Source organism: Capricornis sumatraensis, chromosome 22 (assembly GCF_032405125.1).
Source record: "Capricornis sumatraensis isolate serow.1 chromosome 22, serow.2, whole genome shotgun sequence".
Lineage (NCBI taxonomy): Eukaryota > Metazoa > Chordata > Mammalia > Artiodactyla > Bovidae > Capricornis > Capricornis sumatraensis.
Window position 1 is genome coordinate 19544954 of NC_091090.1, and position 25085 is coordinate 19570038.

Consider the following 25085-nt stretch of genomic DNA (forward strand, 5'->3'; position numbering starts at 1 on the left):
ACAGCCTGACTCAGCACAAAGACAAAAATCTCTTTCATCTCCTAATGGGCTGATGGGAATGCTGGACCTTTATTTGACAAGTTGGGACCATTCACACTGAGCCTCATTCTCATTCTATTTTGATGTCTAAGAGCATAGGTGGTAGTTTTGGAGGAACTGGATTCTGCCACAAATGTCTTGACACTTATCCACTCATCTCCTCATCTGTGAAGCAGGTTTATTGGCTTACCTCTCATGTTTATTGGTTTATTTCTCATGTGGTGGTTGTAAGAATGAAATGTGATAATGAGGCTCACAAGCTGCGCACTCAGTGCAACAGCCTGACACTGAGTAGGCTGGTGTCCATTTCCTGATCCCCGGAGCCCATGAATATGTCACCTTACATGGGAAAAGGGACTTTGTAGATGTGATAAAGTTGAGGATCTTGCGATGGAGAGACCCTCCTGGATGACTGTTCTGGCGAGTTCAGGGTATTCATAAGGGTCCTGATAAAAGGGAGGCAGGAAAGTCAGAGTCCAGGGAGATGTAACAACAGAAGCAGAGGTCTGGGTGATCTGAGGAAGGGACCAGGAGCCAGGGCTAGAAGATGAAAAGGCAAGGAATCAGGCTCTCCCTGCTGCTGCTGCTGCTAAGTCACTTCAGTCGTGTCCAACTCTGTGCGACCCCATAGACGGCAGCCAACCAGGCTCCCTCGTCCCTGGGATTCCCCAGGCAAGAACACTGGAGTGGGTTGCCATTGCCTTCTCCAATGCATGAAAGTGAAAAGTGAAAGTGAAGTCAAGTCGCTCAGTCGTGTCCGACTCTTAGCAACCCCATGGACTGCAGCCTCCCAGGCTCCTCCGTCCATGGGATTCTCCAGGCAAGAGTACTGGAGTGGGGTGCCATTGCCTTCTCCGCAGAGCCTCTGAAAGGCGCTCAGCCCTGCTGACACCCTGATTTCAGGCTTCTGCCCTCCAGAACTGTAAGATGATACATTTGTGTTGTTATCAGCCACCAGGTGGGTGATAACTTGTTACAGCACCAGTAGGAAACTAACAGAGGGCTACTTATTAGGTTTCCTTTCCAATGAAGGCAGGCTTCCCTCATGGCTTAGATGGTAAAGAATCCACCTGCAATGAGGGATACCTTGGTTGGGAAGATATCCTGGAGAAGGAAACAGCTACCCACTCTAGTGTTCCTGCCTGGGACGTGATTGAGTGACTAATATCTTCACTTTCCAGTGAAGGCAGTGGTGCCATGAGCTGTTTTCCAATGATGACCCCTGGAACATTCCCCGAGTCTGATCAGTATCTCTTGATGTGGAAACCCTTTTACTGGGTCAATTTTGTTCAGGACTGTTAGATTACAAGGACTGCATCTCAAAGTTCTCTGTAACTGGTACCATGCCCTGCACAGAATACCCCACCAGGGGCTTCCTGAAAGGTATCGAGGCAGCTGGTCTCAGTGTGAGTCCAGGGTCTCCTGCTTAACTCACTGTGACCTTGGGCAAATCATGTAACTTATTTGAGCCCCCATTTCTTTATCAATAAATGAGGATCATGCCACCTGATGTGTAAACTATGAATGCTAAGCCAGCTCTGCAAAACGGATGGGATCATCACCCATTTTCCTTTCACCTTCATGTGTTCAAGTGTGTCCATGCGTGCCCTCACTTTCAACAATAACTCAGTGGTGAACCTGACTCAGCACAAATACAAAAATCTACTTCTCCTATTTGACTGATGGGAACAATGGGCCTTCTTTTGACAAACTGGGACCCTACTGACTTACTTGTAGAGCAAGTGGGTGAGTCTAAATGGTTCCTAGGGGCTCCATCATCCTCTGTTCACCATTTGTTCATCGCTTACCGACAGCTCACCAAGCATCAAGGCTGCAGAATAAACACAGAATAGCCCTTGCCTTCAGGACGCATGCTGTCTAACTGGGCCAAAAATCTCTACAGTGCTGTAGGGTCTGTGATGGGACAGAAAATGCCAGAGTCATGATGCACATGAGCTGTGAATATTCTGCAAAGGAATAAAAACATCTTGCACCTTAGGGGTGGAAGGCCACGGGAAAGGGCCGGCTAGACCTCTCCTGGTGGGTTCCCCTGCATCCTAACAACACGAAGGTTCTTCCTGCCCTGCAGACCTCTAGGGAAAGGTCTGTGTGTGGTCGTTCCAGGAGTGGTCTCCTAACAACAGACCCTAGAACATTCTCTGGGTCTGACTAATATCGTCTGACTTGAAACCCTTATTCTGGGTCAATTCTGTTAAAAATTCTAACTTTCCCTTTTGGGGAGGTTGGATTAAAAAGTAGATGGGAGAAGGGGTGATGAGCAGTGACAGATGGGAATGAAAAGGGGCCTCAGGGAGCAAGGGGCTTCTGGAGCTTTCTCCCAGGACACCTCTGAGCACATCTAAAACTTGGATTGCCTTGGGTTGCCTCCCGGAAAGGACATTCCTTTGACCCAATGGCCTCTGTCCTCCCAGGCTCTGGAGTCCATGAAGGGCCCAGCAAAGGCCCCCTGGAGTAAGGCATCCTGGCAGGACCCAGCTCCCTCCCATTCTAGGTGAGGGATAGATTTCCCAGGTAGGACCCGAGACAGCTAGGTCAGGCTTTCCACTAAGCACCCTCCAATTTGCAGCTCCTGACAATCCTAGCTGAGAAGGAGCAGCCTCATTATGTAGGAAAGCATTCTGGCTCTTTAATAAGACATACCTGGCTTTCCATCTCTGATGGAGAACAGCACCATCAGATCAAGGAAGTCTCATGAGGCGGGTTGGAGGACCCCAGAGTTCTTGGTCAGCTGAGGGGTAAGCCATTCAGCAGACCCTGCTGTGTATTCTGCTATAGGCTAGGCACAAGGCCAGGCACTGAACCATGTGGAATCATAAGGGACAGTCCCTGGTGTCATGGCACTCGCAGGATAATACAACCATATATTGATCTGACACCCCCAGCAACCACCAGGGATATAAAACACAAGGAAGACATGATCCCTGCCTTTGAAGAGCTTGCACACTAGTTCATTCATTCATAAAGTATTATTCGTGTACCTGTTGTGGGAGGTCCTGGGTTAGGTCCTGGGACTCCTAGCTGAATCACTAATAGTAGCTTCAAGGAGCTCACATTCTCCTGGTGCCACCTGAACTGCCAGGTCTGGGTCTGGGGTGGAACTCTGGCATCCTTGGACTCTAGAGGTCATCTGGTTCACCCTTCCATTCACTGTGGGGCTGTGGGTGGCCGTGGAACACTTCTGGCCAATGAGATTAATTGGAAGTTGTTGGGTGGCTCTTCTGGGAAAGCTTGTGCTAAAAAGGCAAACTCAGTAGGCATGCCTGCTTATCTATAGGCTTCCCTGCTTAGAATACAGATGTGACATCTGGAAACACAGCAGCCATCTTGTGATGCTGAGCTTAAATGCCTCAAAAAGAAAGAAAGGGGACTTCCCTGGTGGTCCAGTGGCTAAGACTCCACGCTCCCAATGCAGGGAGGCCAGGTTTGATCCCTGGTCAGGGAACTAGATCCCGCATGCCACAGCTAAGACACAACTCAGCCAAATAAATAAATAAATGTTTAAAAAAAAAAAAAAAAGCAGAGAGACAGAAGGGACTTGGTTCTAATGGCAACAATGATATACCTTTGAACAACCAAACAAGCCCCAGATGGACCCTGTGTTTACATGCTAAATGCTTTATATAAAAAAAACTTATAAAACCTATAAGGGAGTTACTGTAATTATCCCATTTTACAGATAAGAAAACAGAGACACAGAGACAGGAAGTACCAAGTCCATCTACGACTTCTGGCTCTACAGCCCACCCCTTTAATTAACCACCATGGCTCTCATTTCAATAAATGTCCCCCACAATCCTAACCTCTTGTTTGGGTTTCAAAAATCACCTGTTTGGTAACACTTAGGCTGCCAGCCCCTTGTCCCCACCAGCAGAACATATTGTCCTACCCTCTCTGTGATGGCATGTACAGCTTCATCGGACTCTGCGAATGACACAGTACCTGGGTATTTGTGTGGCTGTGTCTCCCACTGGGCTGAGAGATGCTTCCTCAAGATCCGGGATGAACTAAGGTGAGTGTATATGGACAGGAGCCTCCCCATCTATGTATGAGTGTGAGCGCTGAAAAGCAATGGCCTGTACCAGACATCCGGAGAAGGCAATGGCACCCCACTCCAGTACTCTTGCCTGGAAAATCCCATGGAAGGAGGAGCCTGGTAGGCTGCAGTCCATGGGCTCACTAAGAGTTGGACACAACTGAGCGACTTCCCTTTCACTTTTCACTTTCAGGCATTGGAGAAGGAAATGGCAAGCACACCAGTGTTTTTGCCTGGAGAATCCTAGGGATGGGGGAGCCTGGTGGGCTTCCTTCTATGGGGTCACACAGAGTCGGACACAACTGAAGTGACTTAGCAGCAGCAGCAGCAGTACCAGACACCCCTGCATTCTGCCTGTGCAGGGAAGCTGTCTCCTGAATGAACGGATGAATGAATGGTCAGCTGAAGGAGCAAGCAGATGAAAGAGTGAATGGCTATGTGACAAATGACTATCTGAACGAATAGACAGCACAGAGGTGGTATACCCACCTGAATGCCCTCCAGAACCCTCCCCTGAGAGGGCTGGGGACAGGAGCTCTACTGTCACAATCGCTAGTCAGTAGAACAGAGGCTCCCAGTTTTCACCAGGATCACCTGCAGAAACAGATGGTTCAAAACACAGAACAAAATAATAGCTAACACTTCTCAATTCCTCCCTATATGTCAGGCACCTTCCTGAGCCCTTTCATACCCTAATGCATGTATCCTCACTCTCTGGGGTAGGTATTATTGTTATCCACACTTTACAGGTGGAAAACTTGAGGCACAGAGAGTTTAAGTCACTGGTCCAAGGTCAGCCAGCTGGTAAGTGGTGGACCTCAGATTTGAACCAGGCGGTCTGGCCCCAGAGCCCACGCTCATAACCCTACTCAATACTGTATCTGTACTGTTTTTTTCACTCCCCTGTACCGCACAGGTGTTGCCAAGTGATTTCTGGGCACACTGGGTAAAGCTTGGAGGAATGTTTGAGGCAATAATACTTAGAAAAAGTGAACCTTTCAAAGGTGTTCAGGAGAAGGCTGTCAAAGCCCCAATTTGCAGCTCAGCCCATGGTGACAGGCTCAGTTAGGGATGCAGGGAGGGTCTTTGTCCCCTCATCACCCTCGTCATTGTCATGCAGCCCTCCCTGGAGTCCAGGATGGAGAAGGAAACACTGGCTGGCCATGCCCTCCAAATCTGTCTCCTGAGCCCCAGACCGGGGAATGCGGAGGGCAGCCCACTGCCTGCCCTATGGCACTGCAGCCAGAGACCTTCCAGAGTGAGGGGATAGACGGGAGCAGCCCACCCTTACCCACTGTGGTGCACCAAGAGGGCCAAGGGACCACAGGTGTCCCTGCTGTGGCTCCAGGTCAGGCAGTGGAGGAGATGATGTGTGGTTCTCCCGAGGCCCCCTGAGTGCAGAAATGTTTAAAAGCCTTAAATAAATTCCCATCTAATTTCCACTAGCTCCCATCTCCAGCTCAGGCTCTCAGCCGGAGCATGAAATGAGCAGGCGGGGTTTCTCCTGCCAACACATCTCCTCCATGAGCCCCAGGGGACCCACTCCATGACCTAGCGGGGCTTTTCCATCTCAAATATCTATGGCTGCAGCCTCTCCCTCCCGGGCATGCTGACCTCCCTGGGCCGAGCTCTCCATCCCGGCCCCAGCCTTGCTCAGGCTGCCTCCCCAGCCTCTGCATCCTCCCCAAAGTGGACTCGAGTTCCTAACACATCTGGCCTGCCAGGAGTTGACTGAGGGCTGCCTTTCCTTCCTCATGGTCTCAGCTCTTTCCCTCTCTCCAAGAGTCCTCCATCACCCATGTCCCTCAGGCCCCCGCATGAGAGAACAGCCCCCCCACCTGGCTCTTCCTGCCCTTCTAACCACAGTCTGGCCCGACACTCACCAGCCTCATCAGCTCCATCCGAGTCGTACACTCCACACACATGGCTGCCTCTGGGCCTTTGCACCTAGCATCCCCTCGACCTGCATGGCTCTCCCAGACCCCCAGGCCCCCGTGCTTTGGTTCACTCCGTCTCTGCTCGGATATTACCTCCCCAGACAGGCATTTCCTGGCCACCACCACCACCCACCACAGCTGCCTTATCTTTCTGTGGCACGTACCACATTCTGACATATTGTATTTTTTACTGACTACAACACATATGACCTGTACACGTATCGCGTGTGTATTTTATTATTGCCTGTCGACTTTACTAGAGCATCATCCCCATGGGGGCGTGCGCAGGTCTGCACTCAGCACCCAGAGCAGTGCCTTGCGCACAGCAGATGATTTGTTTGTTGAATGAACACGAGTAAAAGAAAGGATGGGTGGATGTGTTAATTCATTCCTGGGGAAGTCGAGCCAGGTTGCTAAGAAAGCTACTTAGGGACAGGATAGCTTAGAGTTAGCTTTCTGAGCCAGATAGACTCTTGGAGATCAGGGTGGCCCAGTCTAGGTTTGGAGCCTGAACGTAAGAGCCAGGTAGCTGGGCTTCCAGTCCCAGCTCTCCACCTTCTGACTCTGTGACCTCGGGCAAGTCGCTGAACCTTTCTGTGCCTCAGTTCCCATGAACACTACGCTCTTCTAAGACGGCAAGCTTGCTTGACCAATGTTTTCGTGTGTTCCTGCTGCTCCACCTACCAGTCATTCCCCTGCCTCTCTCCCGCTTCTTAGGCCTCCCCATCCCCTGAGACACAACAGACCAATTATTAGACCACTTAATTAGACCAGTTAATAACTCTACAGTGGCCTTTAACTGTGCAAGTGAAAAGAGAGTAGTATGTCTCTTACTTTAAATCAAAAGCTAGAGGTGATTACATTTAGTAAGTAAGAAAGAAAGAGTTAGTTGCTCAGTCGTGTCTGACTCTTTGCAGCCCCATGGACTTACAGCCTGCCAGGCCCCTGTGTCCATGGAATTCTTTCAGCAAAAATACTGGAGTGAGCTTCCATTCCCTTCTCCAGGGGATTTTCCCAACCCAGTGATCGAACCCAGGTAACCTTAACCCTAACCCTAACGTAGTAAGAAAGACATGTCAAAAGCAAAGATAGGCCAAAAGCTAGGGCTCTTGCCCCAGTTAGCCAGGTTGTAAATGTAAAGGACAAGTTAAAGGAAACTAAAGGTGCTGCTCCAATGAACGCACGAATGTTACCATGTGTGTGTGAAAGAGCCTTATGGCTGATACGGGGAAAGTTGGAGTAGTCTCAACAGGAGATCAGACTAACCGCAACAACCCTCAAGCCAAAGCCTGATCCAGAGAAAAGCCCTAACTCTCTTCAATTACATGAAGACTGAGTGGGGTGAGGAAGAAACAAAAGACAAGTTTGAAGCTAGCAGCCATTGGTTTAAGGAAATAAGCCCACTCTGCAGCATAAAAGTGCAAGGTAAGTAGCAAGTGCTGATGCAGAAGCTGCAAGTTATCCAGAAGATCTAGATAATCCACGAAGGCGGCTTCACTAAACAACAGATTTTCAATGTCGATGAAACAACCTTCTGCTGGAGGAAGATGACATCCAGGACATTCATGACTAGAGTTGCTCTCGTTGCTGTTCAGTTGCTAACTCGTGTCTGAGTCTTTGCAACCCCATGGACTGGAGCACACTAGGCTTCCCAGTCCTCCATCTTCCAGTTTGTTCAGCTTCATGTCCATTGAGTCGGTGATGCTATCCAACCATCTCATCCTCTGCCATCCTCTCCTTTTGCCTTCAGTCTTTCCCAGCATCAGGGTCTTTTCCAATGAGTTGTCTCTTCGTATCAGATGGCCAAAGTATTGGAGTTTCAGCTTCAACATCAGTCCTTCCAAAGATTACTCAGGGTTGATTTCCTTTAGGATTGACTGGTTTGATCTCCTTGCTGTCCAAAGGACTCTCAAGAGTCTTCTCCAACATCATCATTTGAAAGCATCAATTTTTGCTGCTCAGCCTTCTTTATGGTCCAACTCTCACATCCGTACATGACTACTGGAAAAATTCTCACTTTGACTATAGAGATCATTGTCAGCAAAGTGATGTCTCTGCTCTTTAATATGCTATCTTGGTTTGTCATAGCTTTCCTTCTAAGAGGCAAGTGTCTTTGAGTTTCATGGTAGCAGTCAACATCCAGTGATTTTGTAGCCCCAGAAAATAAAATCTGTCATTGTTTCCACTTTTCCCCCTTCTATTTACCATGAGGTGATGAGACTGGATGCCACAATCTTCGTGTTTTGAATGTTGAGTTTCCAGCCAGCTTTTTCACTCTCCTCTTTCACCCTCATCAAAAGGCTTTTTAGTTCCTCTTTGATTTCTACCATTATACCAGGCAAATGATACTAGACCATCTGCATATCTGAGGTTTTGATATTTCTCCCAGCAATCTTGAATCCAGCTTGTGAGTCATGCATGTATCCCGGCATTTTGCATAACATATTCTGCATATGTTAAATAAGCAGGGTGAAAATATACAGACTTATATTCCTTTCCCAATGTGGAACCAGTCTGTTGTTCCATGTCCAGTTCTAACTGTTGCTTCATGACCTGCATACAGGTTACTCAGGAGACAGGTAAGGTGATCTGGTATTCCTATCTCTTTAAAAATTCCCCACAGTTTGTCATAGCTAAAGAGGAGAAGTCAATTCTGGCTTTAAAGCTTCAAAATCCAGGCTGGCCTTCTTGTTAGGGGCTCATGCAGCCAGTGACTATAAATTGAAGCCAGTCCTCATTTCCCATCCCCCAAATCCTAAGGCCCAGAAAGAATTACACTGAATCTACTCTGCCTGTGGTTCAAAAATGGAAAAACAATCCTGGAAGACAGCACATCTGTTTACAACATAATTTACTGGGTATTTTAAGCCCACTGTTGAGACCAACTGCTCAGAAAAAGATTCCTGTTAAAATATTCCTGCTTTTCCACAATGCACTTGGTCATCCCATCCAAGAGCTCTGATGGAGAGGCTCAACAAGATTCATGTTGCTTTCACACCTGCTAACACAATATCCATTCTGCAGCCCGTAAATCAAAGAGTCATTTTGACTTTCAAGTCTTATTCTTTAAGAAATACATTTCGTAAGTCTATAGCTGCCATCGATGCTGACTTCTCTGACGGATCTGGGCAAAGTAAATTGAAATCCTTCTGGAAAAGATTCACCATCCTCGATGTCATTAAGAACACTGGTGATTCAGAACTTTTCTAGTGGTCCAGTGGCAAACACTCTGTGCTCCCAAGCAGGGTGCCTAGGTTTCATCCCTGTCAGGGGACTAAATCACAGATGCTGCAACTAGAGATCCCACATGCTGCAAATAAAACATCCCGCATACCGCCACAAAGATTGACGATTCTGAGTACCACAGCGAAGACCTAACACTGTCAAATAAATTATTTTTGTTTGTAAAAAAAAAAATCATGATTCATGAGAAGAAGTCAAAATATCAATATTAACAAGGAGTTGGAAGAAGCTGATTCCAACCTTCATGGTGACTTTGAGGGGTTCAAGACTTCAGTGGAGGCAGTATCTGCAGATGTGATAGCAACAGAAGGGAACTAGAATTCGAACTGGAGCCTCAAGATGTGACTGAACTGCAGCAATCTCATGATAAAACTCTTAACAGATAAGAAATTGCTCCTTATCAATGGGCACAGAAAGTTGTTTCTGGAGATGGAATCTATTCATGGTGAAGATGCTGTGAAGATTGTTGAAATGACAACAAAAGCTTTGGAATATTACATGAACTTAGTTGATAAAGCAGTGGCAGGGTTTGAGAGGACTGACTCCAATTCTGAAAGAAGTTCTATAGGTAAAATGCTTTCAAGCAGCATTGCAGGCTACAGAGAAATAATTCATGAAAGGAAGAGTCAATAAGTGCAGCAAACTTCAATGTTGTCTTATTTTAAGAAATTGCCACAGCCACCCCGGCTTTCAGCAACCACCACTCTGATCAGTCATGGACATGGAGGCAAGACCCCACCAGCAAAAAGACCACAACTTACTGAAGGCTCCGATGGTGACCAGCACTTTTTTAGCAACAGAATATTTTTAAATTAAGGTACATACACTGTTTTCATAGATATGATGCTACTTGTTGTGCATTTAATAGACTACAGTATAGTGTAAACAACTTTTATATGCATTGAGAAGCCAAAAAACTCATGTAGTCACATTATCAAAGTGTTCTGGAACCAGACCCCCAGTATCTCCAAGGCGTACCTGTATTCTGAATCACATAGGCTGTGGCCAGTGAACAGCAGAGATCCCTTTGCCCTTGGAATCAAACTAGGCAGAGGGTGCTTTCTCTGTAGGTGAAAGAGAGGGGAGGGGGTAGCAGGTGGCAAAGCAGGATTCAAATCTTTAGGTCCTGGGCTCTAGGAGGCAGAGAGGAGGAGGTTTGGGAAGATTTGGACTTCTAGAAGACAGAATTCTTGGGACATGGGGGCATGGGGAGGGGCTCTGGCAATTTGGGTAGGACCCAGAGGCCTATAGATGAGTCACAGGTCGATAGCTGGGCTCTGGGAACGACCAGAGAATGACCTCTGAGACAGCAGGCTGACAGGTGGGATATATTTGCTCAAGAGATCAATATGTAATTCAAACCAGAGTGTTCCCCTCCTCTTCTCTCCCTCCCTTTTCCCTACAGAGAATTTAAATAGGGGGGAAAAACAAGCAGTCTTCACTGTGAATGAGATGGAAGGTCAGGATTGTGCTGATGCATCTCTGAGGGTGCTTCCCCCCATCCCTCCTGGGAAGGCAAGTGAGTCTAGAGAGCTTATCCCCGGGCAGCAAAAGGTAGCAGTGAGAGGAACACCCTGCCCTGTTGGCCCTTGGTGGCCTGTGTGGATACCAGTTAGGGACAGAAACCCTTGGTCTAGGCTCCAGGAACCCACAGAGGTGGTTCCCAGTGTCAATTATGATGGGCAATTGGTCAGCTTGCAGGGCATTAGAAAGATGTGCAGGAAACTCCCTGGCGGTTCAGTGGTTAAGAATCCATCTTGCAATGCAGGGGGTGGGTTTGATTCCTGGTCGGGGAACTGGGATCCCACGTGCTATGGAGAACACCACAGCTAGAGAGTCTGTGGGCCACAACCAAAGAACTCACGGGATGCAACCAAGACTCAATGCAGCCAGATAAATAAATATTTTAAAAATAAATAGAAAGTAAAAGATGTGCAACTGTGAATGAAGACAAGCTGAACCCAGGTTTACCTGGGGTTAGGTAGAGGGAGAAAAACCTGAAACTGACTTAATTCTTTGCAAATGTAGCAGAAGTCTTGCTGGAAAATCTAGAAAGGCAGGAAAACTTAAAAATAAAAAAAAAGAAACAGAGAGCGCCTAGATTCCCACAGTGGACATCCTACCGTGTCCACAGTGGGAATGGTAGGTAGCCCAGTGGCTTAAGGTATGAAGGGAAACAGACACGCGTCCCTGACCTCAGGGAGCCGAGAGGAGCAGGCAGACCCCAGAATGGATCCTTCTAAGCGCACAAAGAGAATGGATCCAACAGGAAAAGCTCTGAGAAATGGTGGCATGAACAACTAACTTGAGGGAGTCAAGGGGTTTCAAACAGAAGGTGACCATTGACCCAAGTCTTTACGAATGATGGAGCAGGGTATAAGTGAGCCCAGCAGAACAAGGAAGGGTGGGCATTTAGGACAAAGGGACCAGCCTGGACAAAGACACAGGGGGAACCCGAGGTGGGGGAGGAAAGCAAACCATGCAAGGGAGATACCCTGGAGAAGAACGCGGAGAGAGGTTTTCCCAGAAGAGGACCAACTCAGAAGGAATGATGATAGAGAACAAGAATTACAGGAGATCCCCACGCCCAGTTTAGTTCCTATCCTGTTCATGTCTGATCTCTATACAGAAACTGTGGAGCCAAAGAATAATACACTGTTAGGATATGAATGTCCCTGAGAAATATGGAAACTAAGACCAGAGAAGAAAATGCACTAGTTAAAGGCCAGGCCATTGGAACACAGAAATTTGATTCCTTGAAACAAAAGTGGCCTGGCCTGCAAACATCTAGAGAAATCTGCTTCAGAATTTAGCCTTTCTGTGACTTCCCTGGTGGTCCAATGGCAAAGAATCCGCCTGCCAATGCGGGGGACACCGGTTTGATCCCTGGTCTGGGAAGACTCCACATGCCACGGGGCAATTAAGCCCGTGTGCCACAACTAATGAGGCCAGTGCGCCCAGAGCCGGCACTCTGCAACAAGAGAAGCCACCGCAATGAGGAGCCCACACACTGCAATTAGAGGGTAGCCCCCGCTCACTGCAACTAGAGAAAGGCCGCACAGCAACAAAGACCCAGCACAGCCAAAATAAATAAATAATCCTATCTAAAAAACAATAATTTAGCCTCCCTTCAAAGGGTGCAGTGTGGCTCTGCACGGGTAAAGGAAAGAGATCCCACACACGTATTACGGATGCTCTTTAGTGAGCACAGGAAATGCTGCTTCATGGACTGATTTCCTTTGTGAATAAATGCCAGTCTGAATGCAAAGTAAATTCCTAATTCTAAGGAGAGCCGACCCCGTATCTAAAGGGAGGCTCTTTGAGGGAGCTGCCGTGGCTTGTTACGCTAACAAGTGTCCACCTTCTTCTTCCCAGTGCCCCTCTTTCTGCCTCCTAATAAGTAAGCAGTTTGGCCCTGGAAATGGAATGCAGAGACAGGCAGGGGCGGCTCTGGGGCTGCCGGCAGCATCGTCCTCATTCTCAGGGTGAAAGAGAGATGGTCCAGCCCTGGGTTTCTCAGACACGTGAGTGTGTGTGGGCAGAGCCTATTAAAGTGCAGAGTCTGGTGTGCAGGGCCTGAGAGCCTGCATTTCTAAGCAGTTTCCGGGTGGTGCCGACACCGTGGCTTCTGACTACACGCTAATAGAGAAGCTCTGAGACCTGTGTGCTCAGGCCCCAGGAGAGGGGAAGTCGAGGTCACCGCAGACAACAGACTATAGGAGGCAAAACTTTGTATCTTTCTCCCCAAACCTAACCTGACAGTGGGCCTGAAATTCTACCACTGGAGTCACTTCTTTAGGGTTTACGTGGTAATGAACTTCAACTTTTTGTTTTGGAAGGGTAAATCCTACACAGTCCTTAATGCCTTGGCTCTTCTCTATCTAGTGACTCACATTCATCACTGAACAGGACGCAGACACAGAAGAAAGGGGATGGGGACTCAGGGCTGGTATGCGCTGATGAGATGGGCAGGTGGGATAGGGCAGGCTTTCAGGCCTTGCACACCAAGGCCAGACCCAGCTGTTTCTCAGACACCAGGCCCAGAACAGGACTGAAATTCACTGTGTTATTTTTCCTAGAGCTGTGTCCACAGGCAACCTCCGCAGGCCCTAATCTCACAGGCCCCATCATCTTAAATCAGAGATTTCCTTTTTTGGATGTCTCTGAGCCTAGATCACTGTCTGTCTCTAGAATTCAGCCTTTTCTGCCTTCAAGAGAGAAGGGAGATGGCCCAGGATTTCTTGCCTTTTCCCACTAGAATATGAGAAGCCCGGTGAGGCCAGCGTGCACCTCTGGTCTCCACTGTACCTTCAGCGCTCAGAGTAGAGCCTCACACAAATAAGGGCCTAGAAATGTTTGTCGAGTGAATCAACGCTTGCCCACCAAGGTCTCTCTCCATCAGTCTCCCTAAAGGAGAAAGCAACTACGATGGCTGACTGACCAAACTGGGTCGTAGACTTGGATTACTGTGATGTTGACTGTTCATGGGGTTCTCATGGCAAGAATACTGGAGTGGTTTACCCCTCTCTCCTCCAGTGGACCACATTTTGTCAGAACTCTTCACTGTGACCCATCAGTCTTGGGTGGCCCTGCATGGCACGGCTCATAGCTTCATTGAGTTACCCAGGTCCTTTCACCACTACAAGGCTGTGATCCATGAAGGGGGATTTAATCCTAGGACTTGAGAATTGGGAAGGAAGGAATTCTCATCGCTGAATATCTAAGATGCTTGATCCTGGAACTCAAATACTTCACTTTAAGGATGAAGAAACTGAAGCCCAGAGAGGGGAAGGAATTCCCCCAAGATTACACAGCATGCTTGTGCAGAAGCAGAGAAACAACTCCGCCCCAACCCCACCCCTGCCCAGGTCTCTGACTTCCAGTTCAAGATATTGTCTACTTCAATTTATATATTCAGGCATTCATTAGCTGCTATTCACTGAGCAACTACTGTATTCCAGGAACTGTACTAGACACTAAAGTTCTAGAATAAATCAGAAGACAAAGCCCCTGACCTTATGGAGCTTAAATTCCAGAGGAGACAGAAATAAGCCCATAAATCAGTAAATAATTTCAGAAAGGGATGGAAGCTATGAAGGAAATAAACCTGGCTAATAAGGTATGAAATGTGTGGAGTGTGCACTGGGAGCAGGGGGACAGGGTGCCTAAAGAAAAGGCGATTTATCTGAAGCCGTTAGCTGAGAGTGCCGCCCTGCCCCTAGTGTCTGACTCCTCACTCCCGCATGCTGCTCTGTATCTTCTCCACATTCTCCCTCCTATCCCTTCCTCACACTGCTCTGAAGTCGCCCTCTGGCCACTGTCGTCCCATCATCTCCCAACCACCTATGACTATCTCCCCAGCCCCCAGGTTTGCACCCAGAGTCCAGGCCGAGGACAACCTCAGTCCCCCAGATGCCTCCTGCAAGGCCAGAGCTGGAAAAGACTGTGATGCTCTTCTTAAAGTCCAAATCCCCCCATTTTACAGGAGAAGGTCTTGCCAGAGAGGGCAAGTGACCTACCCAAGGTCGCACAGGAGTTGGCAGAATTCCTACCTTCTCGTTTCCTCCTGTGTTTTCTCCTCTGTTTCCTGCCAACCCTCCAGGAGTCATCGAGGGTCTCAAGGAACGTTCAGCAGGCTTTCACCCTTGGTCCCCTGCCCCCGGCCCCCAAGGAGACCAGAGACACAGAGCTGGATGCAGTCTCTCTGCCACCTTGTGGCTGCTCTCCAGAATATCGCCTGCCCCGCCTGGCACTTTGGAAAAGCGGCCACAGAATTCTCACTCTGACTTTGACTTTCCTCCCTGCACCTGCAACTTCTGGCAAAATAGCTCTGCCCACGTAGACACTCAGCACTAAGAAAGAAGCCAGGGCTTCAGGGCCTGCCCCTTCCTGATCTGGATGGATCACAGCCAGGCCCTTCTCCCACCTGTGCTTCTTTCTCTTCTGTAAAATGCGGGCAACAGTCTCTTCCCACCCACCTCACAGGGCAGTCGTTCCATGGGAATGGGTCACAGAAGTGCCACTGTTCTGAGAGGTTGAAGGTTGTCACCAATGCCCCTTCTCTGTCACTTAGTAGACACGCTCAGCCACCTGGAAGTCGCCCAAAATAAGTGGCATGAGAAGTGGACTTACCTGCAGGTGCAGAAGGCTCGTTTGCAGAGAACAGGTGTCTTTGTGGCTTGCAGTGGGCTTAATCCTTCCCGTGGCCACCTGTCTGGCCTCTGTCAGGATGCCTGTCTGTGATACGGGGAAGGGACAGTATCTGAGTGGGCTTCCCAGGTGGCACTTGTGGTATAGAACCCGCCTGCCAAAGCAGGTAGACGTTAAGATATGCAAGTTCTATCCCTGGGTTAGGAGGATCCCCTGGAGGAGGGCACAGCCACCCTCCCCAGTATTCTTGCCTGGAGAATCACATAGACAGAGGGGCCTAGTGGGCTACAGTCCATAGGGTCACAAAGAGTTGGACACGACTGAAGCAGTTGAGCACACACGAACAGTATCTGAGTATTTCCTGCAGCTCCCGGTGGCAGGTTCTGTGGTGAAGCAGGTGCCCCCAGGTGTGCCAGGTGCTGTCTGCGCTCTGCCCATACCCCCTGCCTTTACCCCATTAGTGTATCCTTTTTCTGTTTTTTTTTTTTTTCTTCTGCATGCTAAGGTCCACTTTGCCATCTGATGGTAGGTCAGAAATTCCTGAAAATAAACGCCACCCCAGAGCAGCTGTCTCTCATTCCCATGTCCAAGGGCAAGTGGTGGATTAGTATCCCAGCTCCCTCACCCCACAGGCGGGGTAACTCTGACTCCCTGGCTCCCAGGGCCACCCCCCAGGACTGAGTCCCACTCACCCCTTGGGTTACTGACTTGATAACAACCCTCTTATCTGTACTTCCCTACGCTCCTCCTGGAGTTTGCCTCGCAAGTCAACAACGTATCTGCATTCAGTCCTCATCTCAGAGTTGGATTTGGGGGGAACTTAAGCCAAAACACCAGGATAATCGCAAACATCCTTCTTTGTCTCGCTCCCTGAGGGCGTTGTGCAGCGTACTTTGGGTGCAGTGAGGAGCCAGGATAGGGCTGTTCGGAAAGGGTCTGGCTGCTGCCGCAGAACCCTGAGCTGCAAGGGAGCCTAGGGGTTGCAGGGAGACTTGTCCAGAGACCATCCTCACTGTTCAGAGGAGGAAAATGATGACTGAGACCAAGGCGAAGGAAATGGATGGAGATGAAAAGAAATTAAAAGACAGGTTTCACCAATAAATCAGTACACCCATGGACAACAGAAAAATAAGTGGTGAGAGGCGGGAGTTTGTAAGAGAAACCGAACAGTAACTTACCATCTAAGGCTAACAGAACAAAAATATAAAACTTCCTTGATCCCCAAAGATGTAAAGAAATGTTTAATTCTTCACCCCCTTGCAAAAGAGAGAACGACTTAAAATGAGGACACTGAAGGACATTCTCTTTCTTTCTCTACATACACACACTTATTTATGGAAAATACAAAGGACACAGGAACTTGTTAAGCTATACCTCAAGGAGATAATCAGCAAAATTCAGACTGCATGAAGCTCTCCAGGACAAATGACCCAAATTATTTATAAAATTGGATAGCGATGAAAAGATGGAAGGGAGCATATAAAGAAAAAGGAATTGAAGAGACACTAAGCCAGTCACAGTGTGTGGCTCCTGCCGAATCCTGATTCAAAACAATGAAAAAATATTTTCTCAAGTCAGTCATGAAAACATAAACATCAACTGCATATTTTATTATTTTAAGGAATTGATAAAAAATACTAGGAGTGATGATGATAAGATGATTATATTTTTTGAAAGGAGTCTTTACCGTTTACAGAAAATTGCTGAAATCTTTATAGGCAAAATTATAGAGTGGCTGGGGTTCCTTTCAAGACAATCTGAAAAGGGGGAACGGGTAAAGTAAGATGGAGTAAAATTCACCACGTGATGATGCATTGAGTCTGATGGTGGATACATTGCTTCTCTTGTATTTTTACTCTTAAAACGGTCCATAAAGATGCTTACTGAAACAAGAAGAAATGAGGTTTGAGAAATGTCTTGGAAGTAGCATTGATTTCATGTTATTGGATGATGTGGGACCGGAGTGAGACCCATACACCTAGACCAACCAGCCAGGCCTGATGTAGGACCAAGAGGAAACTAGAAGCGTCTAGAACAACACCCAGGTCTCTGGCTTGTGGACTGCTCACATGGTGGCTGTATTAGCTGGGTCCAGCTGCAATAACAGGATGGCAGGCACTGCGTGTCTTAAACCACAGGGGTTTATGGGTTCACAGTTCTGGGGGCTGAGAAGTACCAGCTGAAGGTCCAGCAGGATGGTTTCTGGTGCGAGTCTCCTTGCTGGTTTACAGATACCGCCTTCTCAATATGTTCTCACACGTGGGGCAAATTGAGAGCGCAGCACTGACATGTACACACTGCTGCTGCTGCTGCTAAGTCGCTTCAGTCGTGTCCGACTCTGTGTGACCCCATAGACAGCAGCCCACCAGGCTCCCCTGTCCCTGGGACTCTCCAGGCAAGAACACTGGAGTGGGGTGCCATTTCCTTCTCCAATGCATGAAAGTGAAAAGTGAAAGTGAAGTCGCTCAGTCGTGTCTGACTCTTTGCAACTCCATGGACTGCGGCCCACCAGGTTCCTCCGTCCATGGGATTTTCCAGGCAAGAGTACCGAGTGGGGTGCCATTGCCTTCTCCGATATACACACGACCATGTGTGAAACAGATGGCTAGTGGGAAGCTGTGGTGTAGCACAGGGCACTCAGTCTGATTCTCTGTGATGCCCCAGGGGAGTGGATGGGCGGAGTGGAGGGAGGGAGGCTCAAGAGGGAGGAAATACTTATGACTGATCCACAATGTGGTATAGCGGAAGCTAATGCAACATTGTAGAGTAATTGTCCTTCAATCAAGAAAATAAAAAAGGTTTTTTAAAATAAATTTACCTGGATTTTTTTTTAATGTATTCTCACATGGCAGAGAAAGAGCTCTGGTTTCTCTTCCTCTTCTTAGAAGGACACCAATCCTATTGGATTAGGGCCCATTCTTCATTGTTATTTGGTCTCTAAGCCATGTCTGACTCTTTATGATCCCATGAACCATAGCCTGCCAGTCTCCTCTGTCCATGGGATTTCCCAGGCAAGAATACTGGAGTGGGTTGACATTTCCTACTCCAAGGGATCTTCCCAAACCAGAGATCGAACTCATATCTCCTGCAGGTAGATTCTTTACCACTGAGCCACCTGAGAAGCCCAGGACTCACTCTTAGGAACCTGGCTCAGTTCAGTTCAGTTCAGTTGTGTCCGACTCTTTGTGACCCCAAGAACTGCAGCACGCCAGGCCTCCCTGTCCACCACCAACTACAGGAGTCTATCCAAACTCATGTCCATTGGGTCAGTGATGCCATCCAACTATCTCATCCTCTGTCGTCCTCTTCTCCTCCTGCCCTCAGTCTTTTCCAGCATCAGGATCTTTTCAAATGAGTCAGCTCTTTGCATCAGGTGGCCAAAGTATTGGAGTTTCAGCTTTAACATCAGTCCTTCCAATGAACACCCAGGATTGATCTTTAGGATGGAATGGTTGGATCTCCTTACAGTCCAAGGGACTCTCAAGAATCTTCTCCAACACCACAGTTCAAAAGCATCAATTCTTCGGTGCTCAGCTTTCTTTATAGTCCAACTTTCATATCCATACATGACCACTGGAAAAACCATAGCCTTGACCAGACAGACCTTTGTGGACAAAGTAATGTCTCTGCTCTTGGATATACTGTCTAGGTTGGTCATAACTTTCCTTCCAAGGAGTAAGCGTCTTTTAATTTCATGGGTGCAATCACCATCTACAGTGATTTTGGAGCCCCCCAAAATAAAGTCTGACACTGTTTCCACTGTTTCCCCATCTATTTCCCATGAAGTGATGGGACCAGATGCCATGACTTTAGTCTTCTGAATGTTGAGCTTTAAGCCAACTTTTTCACTCTCCTCTTGTGACAATATACAGCCTTGACGTACTCCTTTTCCTATTTGGAACCAGTCTGTTGTTCCATGTCCAGTTCTAGCTGTTGCTTCCTGACCTGCATACAGGTTTCTCAAGAGGCAGGTCAGATGGTCTGGTATTCCTAATCACCCCCTAAAGACCGTATCTCCAACTATGATCAAATTAAGGGTAAGACTTCAATATAGGAATTTGGAGGGGATACAATTCACTCCATTTGTTGAGACGGGAAAGACTGGGGAAGGACAACAGGGAAAGGCAGAGCTGTCCTTGTCACTTGGTGAGGATGTCTAGATTTCCAAATAACACAAAGCTGACTAAAGCCACACGGGCCCAGAATCATAATGAAGGTGTAGAAAGAAGAAAACCAGCAGCATTGATTCAGGACACACCTACCTTAACCAGAAACTGCGCTTAGTGCTTCGTAAGCGTCATCTCATTTAATTACCTTATGTTCCTCTTTTTCCAGATGAGAAAAGTGAAGCACAGAAACGTCACTCGCCCAGGTCATTTCGCCAGAGCCAGTCCACGGAGGAACCAGGGCCTGTCTGATGTAAGAACTCATGCTTTGATTTCACTCTGCCTCAGCAGAGGTCTGCCTTTCGGCTCCTGGGGGTCTGCACTGGAATCCTGATTTTATCATTTACTTGCTGAGCAGCCTGAATGCAATTTCTCGGAACTCAGTATCCTCCTCTATAAAATCGGGGTTGTAATATTAACCTCACGAGACCTCAGAAGGCTCAGATAAGGTAGTACATGGGCAGGGCTTGCCGCAGAGTGAGCACTTAAAGAAGGCAGCTGCTATTGTTATTAATCCTATTTTTGCTATTTGCCTTCATTTCTCCTAATTACCTTTCTCTGGAAGTTTCTAGGAGTGTTACTGCTCTTATATTACTGACGCTGCTAAACCCACTTGAATATATTTATCATCCTTCCCACAGCCTCACAGTCTAGGGTGTCCTTTGGGGAGGGATGTGGACAGGATGGGCAGGGCAAGAGTTTTGTGACTTATTTTTCCTTTCTCTCATGCCTGACAATCTAGGGCTGCCAACCAGGATAAGATGACCACATGACCAGAATTTCTCAGATGCCTGGTTTCATGTGTTAACCTCACCGTCAAACCTTGTATCTCCATCTCAGGGCTCATAGCATGTTCTGAGTAGTGATCAGTAACGTGAATTTCTACCAAGGCTGTCCCAAAGCACCTCAGTGGATGTCCTGCCCTGTGCAGACCTTCCAATCCTCACTGATCATTGTTGCAGGAAGAAGTGGCTGTTTCTCAGTACAAGGCCACACAAACATCCCTGAGTGGTCAATGTCCGGGATCAGTTCAAACCAGCTCTCTCTCGTTGAGCTGAACACACCCCATCTCTGGACCTTGGCCCTCACCTTGAAGGCTGCATGAATGTAGCTCTCAGGGCCTCATCAGCCCCAAGGGTTGAAGATGGTTTGGGTTAAGCTTAGGTAGGCTCCCACATTGATTTTTACATGAGATGAGATGAGGACAAGGAATAGCTCGTCTGCATACCTGAAGGTCGGCCTCATCCACCAGCCCACCTACCCAATCCTAAAAATGTGCCAGCTTCTCCATCAGAAAAAAAAAAAACCTAGGAAGGTGAAATGAAGATTTATAATTTCTTGTAATTCTCCTTGAGGGCTTTGCAGCATGGATTTTCTGTGCAATTACCTACAGGGAACACAAGAGATTAGAAATGCAGGGAGTGTTCTGGATGTTGTGCCAAAGTCCTTCCTTGTGAGTGATGAGGTTTAGAAAGAAAAAGAGAAAGTTTAGTTCCCATTTACCCAGGGCCTGTTGGGTGCCTAGCACTGTGCCCCAAATTGATTTTAAATATGCAAACATTGTCCATGCCTAGCTTAATCAGCTTGGGCTGCTATCACAAGATACTATAGGCTGGTGGCTTAAATAACAAACACTCATTGTTCACAGCTCTGGAGGCTGCAAGACTGAGATCAGGGTACCAGCACAGACAGGTTTTGGTGAGGGCTCCCTTCCTGGTATGCAGACAGCATCCTTCTTCTTGTATCTTCAGAGGGTGGATACACAAAGCTCTAGTTTTTTCATCTTCTTAAAAGGGCACTAATCCCATCATGCGGGCTCCACTCATGATGTCATCTAACCCTAATTCTCTCCCAAATACCATCACACTGGGGATTAGGGCTTCCCTGGTGGCTGTGATGCAGGAGAAGCAGGTTCGATCCCTGGGTGGGAAGGATCCCCTGGAAAAGGAAATGGCAACCCACTCCAGCATTCTTGCCTGGGACATTCCATGAACAGAGGAGCCTGGCGGGCTAGAGTCCACAGGATCCCAAGTGTCAGACATGACTTTGTGACCAAACCACCCACCATAGGAATTTGGGGGAGACACAAGCATTCAGCCCATAGCAATGCCCTTAAGGCCATTACAATTTACTTCAAAACACTGAAAAATAGCATGGTCCTCAGAGTCCTGTTTTTTTCAAATATATGATGATTTATTCACTCACAGTCAAGAGTTTCTGTGACCCTGGGAACCGCACTGCAGGAAGAGATGGAAGGGAATGACCAGGTCATAGAGCTCCAGGTATGGTCCATGGGAAGGTAGTTGTTACTCTGGTTTATGAGATACATTAGGAAGGAGAAGGAGTGGGTAGGCAGGAATGAGGCATGATTCCTTGATCAGGATCGCACAGGTAACTGGTCAGAGCAGAGCCCAGGAAAGGTCTCTGCCCAGGGCCCAAGCAAACCCTCCACCACCCATTGCCCACCGCCCACTGCCCCACTGCCCACTGGCTCTAGGGCAGGGATCAGGAACTTAGAGTTAAGAGCCAGTTTTCTTAGCTGTATAATGACTCAGAGGGGTTTTGTCCAGGTTATCTCAATCCTGCTTTGTAAACTGCAGAACACTAGGTATACATAGCCCATATATTTAGAAAAGACAAACTAAATCCTCATTATTGATATACATCACTGAGATTTTAAATGACACATATTAGCAACAATAACAGGATTAAACCCATGGAATCCCAGAGCTAGAAGGGTTCTCCCATGCAGGCTTCCTTATCAAGTGTTGGCATCCCCTGGTCCCTATCTGTGCCAAGTGGCATTAATTGCATTACCAACAATGAACACATTCAATTTCAGAATCCTCCCAGAGAGGTGAGCTACCCAAGGAGGAATTTTCACATCTATACTCCAACTAGTCCAGAACTCGAAGGCTCAAGCTCCAGGCCTGTACGACCCATGGCTGGGGAGGGACAGGCCATCACCCTGAAACACAGAGCTCTAGAGACCAAGGGGAGACCTGAGCTGCTGGAGCTCGAAGTGGGGCTCCAGCTGAAGTCTCCTGGATGTTCACCTTCCTCCTTTCAAGCCGGTCCTGTTCTACTTGGATCTGAGAAGAAAAGGAAGAGGGGAGGGACAGAGGGCAACTAACACCCTCTGTGGCCCCAGATGTATACCTCATTCTAGCTTTTACCATCAGAGGATCTCAGGAGGTTCCAGACGTCCCTGCTATAGAGCCCAGGCTGGCCATGAGACATCACCCAGCACCCATTATTCATCCTCATCTTGGCAATCTCGTCATTTTCACCTGCCCACCTTTTCTCCCAGGGCCGGCACAACAACCCTACAACTCTGTATCTCTGACCCCAAGTTTCCACAGCACCAGGCATACTAGTGTGTGAGTTCATTCTATGGATGTAACAATAAGATTTCTGCCATATTAAAACCAAAATCCTGGACTTCCCTGGCAGCTCAGCGGTAAAGAATCCACCAGCCAGTGCAGGAGACTTGAGTTTGATCCTTGATCCAGGAAGATCCCGCAGGCCACGGAGCCACAAAGCCCGTGCACCAGGACTAACGAGCCTGTGCTCTAGAGCCCAGGAGCTACAGCTACTGGGCCCATGTGTTGCCACTGGTGAAGTCCATGAGCCTGGAGCCTGTGCCCCACAACAAGAGAAGCCACCACCGTGAGAAGCCCGTGCACTGCAACTAGGGAAAGCCCGCAGCCAACAGTGAAGACCCAGTGCAGCCAAAAATACACATTTTTTAAAAAACTAAAATACTCATAGGAAGCTTCTCCCACCAGACTATAGGAACCAAAAGCAAGGCTTTCTGCTCGGGGGCAGACTGCTGTCCGCAACTGAGGCAGACAGTGGGGTGCTGGGTGTAGCACCCAGGGGCCAGTTCACAGAAGCCTCCCTCCTCTACCTGCCTCTAAAACCCAGCTTCTCTCCACAGCAGACCACGGTCTTTTGAGCTCACATCACTGAGTCCCAGTGGTAACATACAAAACACTATGATTAAGCGCTTTCAAGGAGTGTGCTGGAGCAACCAGACACCTCGGGCCAAAACAAAACTTCCAAGTTCTGCTAAAGCTTACAGCCAAGGTTGAGGAGCTCCTGCCACTTGAAAGTGTTGGCTTCAATATTGACGGTAAATGGAAAAACCTCTAGGTCACAGCTGAGATTCAGGACAAGGAGACTCAGGGCAGGGATGGAAGCAAAGGCATCAGGTTAGGTGAGAATCTGTGCCAGGTGTGAGCAGTTCAGGCAAAAGGCCCCAGTCAGACTACTATTCCAAAAGCAATTACAAACAGAACTCTTTAAGATGTTCTAAATGTGTGGATGGGTTTCCTCTCCCTCCTAGCACACAACTGCATCCCTGGCAGCTGTCCTTGCTCCTATAACAAATCCAGAAGAGCCAAAGTGGGTTCAAAAGAATATATAAAATCACATTCTACCAGCCCCAGAGAACTCAAATCATTCTCATTCTTGCAAAAGCACCAGCAGACACCCCCTCTCACTTACAGGAAAGAAAACTGAAGCTAAATGTTTAAGGAGCTTTCCCAGATTTGCATAGGACCTCATCACCAGGCCAAAACAGGTGTTCTAACAGGAAGCTCCTACCTGGAACTTCTCTGCGCTCCCTCTTAGTTAACACCAAACATCACATATTCAAAGGAGAAATTAGAAGTGAGGCTGAAAAAGCAACAGAAACAATGACCAAGAGCGGGACATAAAAATAAAGAAGCAAGACTTCCCTGGTGGTGCAGTGGATAAGAACTCGCCTGCCAATGCAGGGGACATGGCTTCAGCTCCCCGGTCTGGGAAGACCCCACATGCCAAGGAGCAATGAAGCCCGTGTGCCAAAACCTCTGAGTCCACACTCTAGAGCCCACGAGCCACAACTACTGAGCCTGCAAGCTGCGATTACGGAAGCCAGAATGCCTGGAGCCCGCGCTCCACAGGAAAAGCCACCGCAGTGAGAAACCTGTGCCCCGCAACGAAGAGCAGCCCCCGGCTGTTCCAACTAGGGAAAGCCCATGCAGCAGGGAAGATCCAGTGCAACAAAAATTATATAAATAAATAAGCTTTTTACAAAGAAATATCTTCTGTTTTAAAAAAATGAAGGTTATGCAAAACCTTGCAAAACTGACCAACTCTAGAGCATGGCCAGCTGGCCAGAGGACTTACTTTGCAGGCCCACAAGGTCTTCACTGACTCTGGTGTAACCTGTGGGGGAGCAGCTGGAATCCACACACTGTCTAGTGGTAGAGAGGTGAGGAGTAGGAAGAAAAACAGGGTTCAGCCAGAAGCAAGTGAAAGCCCATGGGGGCCTGAGTGCAGTCCCTTCTGTAGGCTGGCCCTTGACCCAGCATCCCCATCCAGGGAGGAAGAAGGCACTGCGGGGGCCGTGCACCTGGAGATCCAGGGACACTTGGGCCACCTGTCAGGGGCATAAATCACCGTAAACCTAGCAGTGGAGGGGAAGAGAGGCCGGCCCGCCAGGAGAAC